This window comes from Citrus sinensis, chromosome 3, assembly GCF_022201045.2.
Source record: "Citrus sinensis cultivar Valencia sweet orange chromosome 3, DVS_A1.0, whole genome shotgun sequence".
NCBI lineage: Eukaryota > Viridiplantae > Streptophyta > Magnoliopsida > Sapindales > Rutaceae > Citrus > Citrus sinensis.
In genome coordinates this window covers 16671930-16679498 of record NC_068558.1, presented here as the reverse complement: position 1 = coordinate 16679498, position 7569 = coordinate 16671930, and the positions used below count along the sequence as shown (strand labels likewise).

At 36.6% G+C, this 7569-nt stretch overlaps 2 non-coding genes across 2 annotated transcripts; one reads left to right on the top strand and one right to left on the bottom strand.

Annotated features, from left to right (window-relative positions):
- Window positions 1-2884: 2884 nt before the first annotated feature.
- LOC127901651 (small nucleolar RNA R71) lies at window positions 2885-2988 on the top strand. Its single transcript, XR_008053895.1, has one exon. It is a non-coding gene; the product is annotated as a small nucleolar RNA R71 (small nucleolar RNA).
- A 3512-nt stretch (window positions 2989-6500) lies between these two features.
- On the bottom strand, window positions 6501-6608 carry LOC127901707 (small nucleolar RNA R71). The gene has a single exon (XR_008053951.1). It is a non-coding gene; the product is annotated as a small nucleolar RNA R71 (small nucleolar RNA).
- Between the last annotated feature and the right edge of the window lie 961 nt (window positions 6609-7569).

Sequence of the window (7569 nt, the reverse complement as noted above, 5' to 3'; positions counted from 1 at the left end):
ATATCTTACTTCTCTGACTGTTTTGGGTGGAGGAAGATTAAAAATGAGATCTACCTTGGCTTTGTCAACCTCAATACCTTTGCTCGAAATGATATGACCGAGAACAATACCTTATTTTACCATAAAATGGCACTTCTCCCAATTTAAGACCAAGCTCTTCTGGACACATCTCTACAGAACTAATGTTAGATGATGTAAATATTGATCAAATGAGTCACCAAAGATAGAAAAATCATCCATAAAGACTTTAAGGAATCGTTCAACCATATCAGAAAAAATGCTTAACATGCATCGTTGAAATGTAGCAGGTGCATTACATAATCCAAATGGCATTCTCCTATATGCAAAAGTGCCAAAAGGGCAAGTGAAAATGGTTTTCTCTTGATCTTTTGGTGCTATAAGAATCTGATTATATCCTGAGTCGCCATCTAGAAAGTAATAAAATTCATGGCCTGCTAATCTATCAAGCATTTGATCGATAAATGGTAAAGGAAAATGGTCTTTACGTGTGACAGAATTCAACTTTCTATAATCAATGCATACACGCCATCCTATAGTTACTCTAGTTGGTATTAATTCATTATCAGTATTGGTAACTACTGTGACTCCTGACTTTTTAGGGATAACTTGTACAGAACTGACTCATGAACTATCAGAAATTGGGTAAATGATACCTGCGTCTAATAGCTTAAGGACTTCAGTTCTAACAACTTCTTTCATGTTAGGATTTAACCAACGTTGCATTTCCCTAGTAGGTTTAGCATTTTTATCGAGGTGAATGTAATGCATGCAGTCTACTGGGTTTATACCTTTTATGTCTGCTATGGTCCATCCTAATGCTCCTTTGTGCTCTTTTAAAACATCCAACAACTTACCTTTTTGTTCGTCATTGAGGGATGATGAGATGATTACCGGCAGAATGCTTTCTTCTACCAAAAACGCATATTCCAAAGTGTTGGGTAATGGTTTGAGCTCGAGTTTCGGTGGTGATTATGATGATGGGATGAGTTTCTTCTCTGATGGTGCTAGTTGTTCAACTTTTGACTTCCATTTATTGGTATCCATAGATGGTGTTGAGTCAAGTAGGGCGTTGACCTCATCAATTGATCTGTCAATATCAAAATCCAAACCAAAGTGAGTTAAGCATGTTTGTAAAGGGTCATCACTAAGGTTTGAAAGAAAAGTATTATCAACTAATGTGTCTATTAAATCCACATCAACAATTTCATCATCTGCATTGTGAGGTTGTTTGGCAATATTGAAAATGTTTAGCTCCATAGTCATGTTGCCGAAGGACAACTGCATATTTCCAGTCCTACATTGAATGTGAGCATCCGCAGTTGCCAAGAAAGGTCGGCCTAGAATAATGGGGATGTGCTTCTTTGAATCATGTATTAGTTGAGTGTCAATTACAATGAAATCAACAGGAAAATAAAACTTGTCTACCTGGATAAGCACGTCCTCTACAATACCACGAGGTATTTTCGTGGACCGATCTACAAGTTGTAACACCACTGGAGTTGGGTGTAATTCTCCAAGTCCAAGTTTCACAAACATTGAATAAGGTAACAGATTTACACTAGCTCCTAAATCCAACAAAGTATTATCAATTGTGTGGTTCCCTATGCTACATGAGATAGTGGGGGAGCCTGGTTCTTTGCATTTTAGAGGAATTTTATGTTGGAGTATAAAACTAACGTTTTCTGTTAAAAATGCCTTCTTTAGAACATGAATGTTTCTCTTTTTAGTATAAAGGTCTTTAAGAAACTTGGCATAAGATGGAACTTATTTTATAGCATCAAGCAAAGGGATGTTAACACTTACCTGTTTGAAGATTTCAGGAATCTCACCTATGGATTTTCCCTTCTTTCCTTTAGCTAACCTATGAGGAAATGGAGCTTTAGGAACATATTCTCGTGGGTTGGTTTCTTCTTTCTCCTCCGATGGTGAGTCCTTAACATTCACAGGTACAATTTGATTTTCTTTTGTCACCGGCATCTCCACTTTGTTGTCGACTTCTTTTCCTTTTCGCAAGGTCATGACTGCTTTGACCTCTCCATGCTGATGTGGTGAACTAGTACTTGCTTCATGTACTCCTTTAGGATTAGGCACTGGTTGACTTGGAAATTTACCTTTCTCAAGAGTCATTGCCAAGGTCTGAACCGAAGAAGCAAGTTGTCCTACCATCTTCTAGAGGCTTGAAACTGATTGGGCTTGTAAGTTGAAACCTGCTCTCATCTCATTTCGTAGTCCATCAATGGTGCAGTTCTGTTGCTCAATCGTAGAGTGAGTAACATTCTTGAAATTCTGGAATGCATCCTCCAATGGTCTGGGTTGAGAGTAATTCTGGTTCTAATTGTATGGTCTAAATGGTGGCTGAGAGGCTTGAGGATTTTGAGGAATTAGTTGCATTGGTGGAGCTGGAGCTGCTGGTCCATTCTATTGGAATCCTTGAGACCATGAAAAATTGGGGTGGTCTCTCCATCTAGGGTTATATGTGTTGGAGTATGGGTTGTAATTAGATGGTTTTCTCATTACACCTATTGCATTGGCTTGATCTGAGTATGAGTCATGGTCATGTGGCTCTGTTGATTTAGCAGTCAATAACGATGCTATTTGTTGAGCGAGACCTTCAACTATCTCCTTGACTTCTTTGATTCCCGAAGTTGACTCGCCAATGTGAACCTCATTTACTCCCTTAATTCTTCTAGTATTCCCGAGTGATCGACTCTGTTGTTGGGAATTATCCACTTGTCGCTAGAAGAATTCCCAAATTTCTGATGCACATTTTGACATTAGCTCTCCTCCACTTGTTGCCATTAGCCATTCTTGCACATTCGACAATAATCCCTCCAAAAAGTATTGGCATTAGTGTCATTTCTCGTACCCATGATGTGGACACTTCAAGAGTAGCCCATTGAATCGCTCCCATGTTTCGAAAAACTACTCGTCTTCTCTTTGGGTAAACTCTGAGATTTCCCTGCGAATAGCATTGGTTTTATGCACTGGGAAATATTTATTCAAAAATTTAGTTACCATTTGTTCCCATGATGTGATGGTTTTGGCAGGTAATGTATTGAGCCATGAACGAGCTCTATCTTTTAAAGAAAATGGGAATAGTCTAAGTTTAACATCATTATCTGAAAATTTCTCATATCTAAATGTTTGACAAACAACATGAAAATCATTCAAATGATTATATGTGTCCTCATTTTCTAGGCCATAGAATGTTGAGAGACAATTTAGCACACTAGGTTTTAGTTCAAAACTCCTAGCAGCTACATTGGGTATTTTATACATTTGGGTATCTTATGCAGGATGTGCTTAAATTAGCTAAGGGACTAAAGTAGTCCTTAAATGGCCTCTCCTGTGGTGCTTATTGTTGCAAATCCATTTTATTTTTAACGTGTTTGTGTGTGCGCAGTGTTTTTTTCTAATTCAAGGTCTATAAACTCAAGATTAGGTAATAATGACCTACGACCATGCATGCAAAGAACAAAAAATAAATGGGAACAAAACGAATAAAAATAAAGAAAAAGGAGAAACTACGATACTAACCTTATCGCACTATTACAACCTTACTATAAAAATACACAAAAAAAATATGTCAAATAAATTAACTAAAAATATATATATATTAGTAAGATAAACAAAAATTACAAAGAAGAAAAAAAATAACTTGAAAATTAAATTACAAAATTTTAAAGAAGAGAAAAAAAAAGAAATACTAACCTCTAAATGTAGATTCACTTTTTTTTTTAACAAGAAAATAAATAAAAGAAATTATTCACAAAAATTAATTCTATCGATTAAAATAACTTACCTCCCCGGCAACGGCGCCAAAAACTTATTGTGCAAATTTTATTGAACTCGCAAGTGCACGAATCTATTGTAGATTAGATTAATGGTAACGAGTGTCGATCCCACAAGGAGGTGGATTTTAATTATATGTAGAATTAATTTTGTATGAAGGTGGTTGGATTTGTGATGAAAGTAACTTAGATTATTCTAAAATTAGAATTGAGATGGCGAGAATAAATTGAAATGACATACTTGGGTATCTGGATCCGTATCAACATCCACCATGTGCTAATTAGTCATTATTAATGCCAATTAAATCATGAAGGGGGAATCCACTCCTCATGAACCACACTCTAATCAATATGGTGCTAAGGACTTATCGTGCCAAATAATAATAACCTTGTACTAGAGAGCCGGTGAAACCAATGCGGTATCTAGACAAGATTATTATTATTTGTCGATGAAAAGTCAAAACATCCACAAAAATTAGAGGGGAAAAGAAAATAAATTTACCAAATAAAGCCCATGACACATGTTAAGACTTCACCTTCAACCCAAGCTTGAAAGAAAATTAGCTATTCATAATTGAACTAGGGGCAAAATAGAAATTTATTAAAATACATAGAAAAACCAAGATAGAGAAGAATTACAGAAAATGGATTCCAAAAATGAATTCAGAGATCAAATTAAGGGGGGAGGCCTTCTTTTTATAGATACATTGAGTAAATCGTGGCCATCAGATTAAAAACAGTTTGGACGCTCAGGATTGCGCCACGTCATCAGTCAACAGTACGCGGTTTGACCACGCAGTTTGAACAGTAACACGGTTTGACCCGGCTTAAACAGTGACGCGGTTTGGTTGAAAATAATCATATATAATGCATGTACCGTACGCGAGATTTTTGGTCCACTGATATGCTGTCACGTCATCGATTAACAGTGCATAAGAATTTTAGTCCAACAGGATCATGACACCTCATCAATCAATGCCATATCATCGGTCAATGCCACGTTATCGATCCGTCTATGTGAACAGTGTCGTGAACAATAATGTAGACAGTACCGTACATGTGAATAGTACCGTACATGTGAACAATGCCATTTTTCCTTTTATGCTCCTCTTAAGGTTTTCAACCGTCCTGAGTTCAAAAGTGATGTCTGTTTTGCTGTCTGATCTCTCGTTCATTGTGAAATGACTATGACGCCCCTAAAATACACAAAATACTTAATTATAATTCAACACACATAATTAAATGACAAGAAACTTAAATACATAAAAGTAAGGATGTTAGTAAAACTTGAAGTGTAAAATGATGATTTTCTCCTTTATAAATATACATTTTCTAACACTCAACACCACCCATTTAATAATTTCAGTTAAGATAGAGCAGCAAAAGGGCATGTCTTAGCGGATATTATTAGAGTATTACTTGTTCTTAAGTCGAGTTTCCTGGATTAGGTTGCCTTAAATCCCATAAGGGCAATACTTGAAGTTAAGATTTGTGACACTCTAGACATAGGTGTTCACCTTATAGGGTGGAGAGATTAAAGGTTATAATGTCGTACCATAAATATATGAGCAACTAGTCATTGTTAGTAGATTTAAATGTATGAGATTTCTAACATGCGATAGCTGCGGATGCAGATTCATTCTACCCATTGCTGCAGCACTTATTGTAACAACTAGTGCTAATTTGGTAAACAACAGTCACCCCATTAGGAGAGTTTGATCATTCAACTACTATATTCTCAATTGAATCTTAAACACATTTAACTTAGTTTATTTCATTACAGTATTGTTTTATTTTCATCTCTCACAATTATTAGTTACGATAGAATTATTTGACAATTGTTTGTTTCGGTCTTTAGTTGATTTGCACTATTGTGATTGCTTTAGCATTTTGGAGTAACATCAATTCCTGTGGAGAAGATCTTGAATACTCATCACTTTATTAATTGTCGTGTATACTTGCACATTGGCATTTATAATAATTGATTATAAAAATCAACTAACAAGTTTTTGGCGCCGTTGCCGGGGATTGATTGTTTATTTTTAAAGTGTGAAGTAAATCTTGATAGTGCAAAATTTGATTTGATTCATTCTATTTATTGGTAGATCGGTACATGCATGCGCAAAGACAGATTTGTGGCATTCCAATTCGATCCTGAGATTGAAAGGACTATCAGGAGATTGAGAAGAGAACAAAGGAATTCAGAAATTGCTTCAAGCATGAATAATTTACAGGATGCAGGGAATTTGAATCCTCACGGGCCCTTGCAACCAGTCAACAGCCAGGCAATAACAACATTATTTACATGGCTGATGACAGAGACAGAGTTATAAGAGATTATGCTGTGCTAACTCCCCAAGTTGTACATCCTGGCATCATCAGACCTGAAGTAGATGCTGCAAATTTTGAGTTAAAGCCAGTAATGTTTCAAATGTTGCAAACAGTTGGGCAATTCAATGGATTGCCAATTGAAGATCCTTATCTCCATCTTAAATTATTCTTGGAAGTAAGTGATGCTTTCAAGATTGCTGAAGCAACACAAGATGCCTTAAGGCTGAGGCTATTTCATTATTCCTTAAGAGATCGAGCAAGAGTATGGTTAAATTCGTTACCACCTGATTCCATCACTACATGGAATAAACTGGCTGATAAATCCCTAATGAAATATTTCCCACCAATAAAAAATGTAGAGTTGCGGAATGAAATTACTTCCTTCCATCAACTGAAAGATGAAAGTTTGTATGAGGCTTGGGAAAGATTCAAGGAATTGCTCAGAAGGTGTCCTCATCATGGTATTCCTTGTTGCATTCAATTGGAAACTTTCTACAATGGGTTGAATCCAAGTACAAGGTTAATGGTGGATGCTTCAGCAAATGGAGCTCTATTATCCAAATCTTACACTAAAGCTTATGAAATTCTAGAAAGAATTGCCAACAATAATTACCAGTGGCCCTTAGCCAAGCAACTAGCAGCAAGAGGATCAGCATGGGTATATAACATTGATGTAATTACAGCCTTATCAGTATAAGCAACCTCATTGACTAACATGGTAAAAGCCATGACAGCTGCTCCAGCAACAGTAAAGCAAGTTACTGAACTTTCTTGTGTCTATTGTGGTGAAGAACATGATTTTGATAATTGTCCTGGAAATCGAGCTTCAGTAAACTATGTGGGTAACTTCAATCGACAACCTCAGAACAACCCATATTCAAATACTTACAACCTAGGCTGGAAACAACACCCAAATTTCTCATGGAGCAGTCAGAATCTAAATACTCCAGCATTGAATGGACTGAGTAGAAACACACAACCACCTGGTTTTCATCAACAAAGTCAAGGGCAAAAGCATATTAGTTAGGATCCAATCACTTCACTGGAAGCACTGATCAAGGAGTATATTGTAAAGAATGAAGCAATTGTGCAGAGTCAAGCTGTGTCCTTGAGAAACCTTGAGAACTAAATGGGACAACTAGCCACAATAATGAGCAGCAGAACTCAAGGAAGCCTACCTAGCAACACAGAAGACCCTAGGAGAGAGAGCAAAGAACACTGCAAAGTAATTAGTTTGAGATCTGGAAAAAATGTTGATATATCAGTTGAGGTGACCAAAAATGGGATGGAATACAATTCAGCACAAAAACCAACTCAAAAGGAAAGCTTGTTACAGTAAACTCCTGTTCAAGACACTGGTTACATGGGCCAAGCTACAACAACTGCAGAGGAAATTCAACCAGAACATGCTGAAAAAGAAGTCACA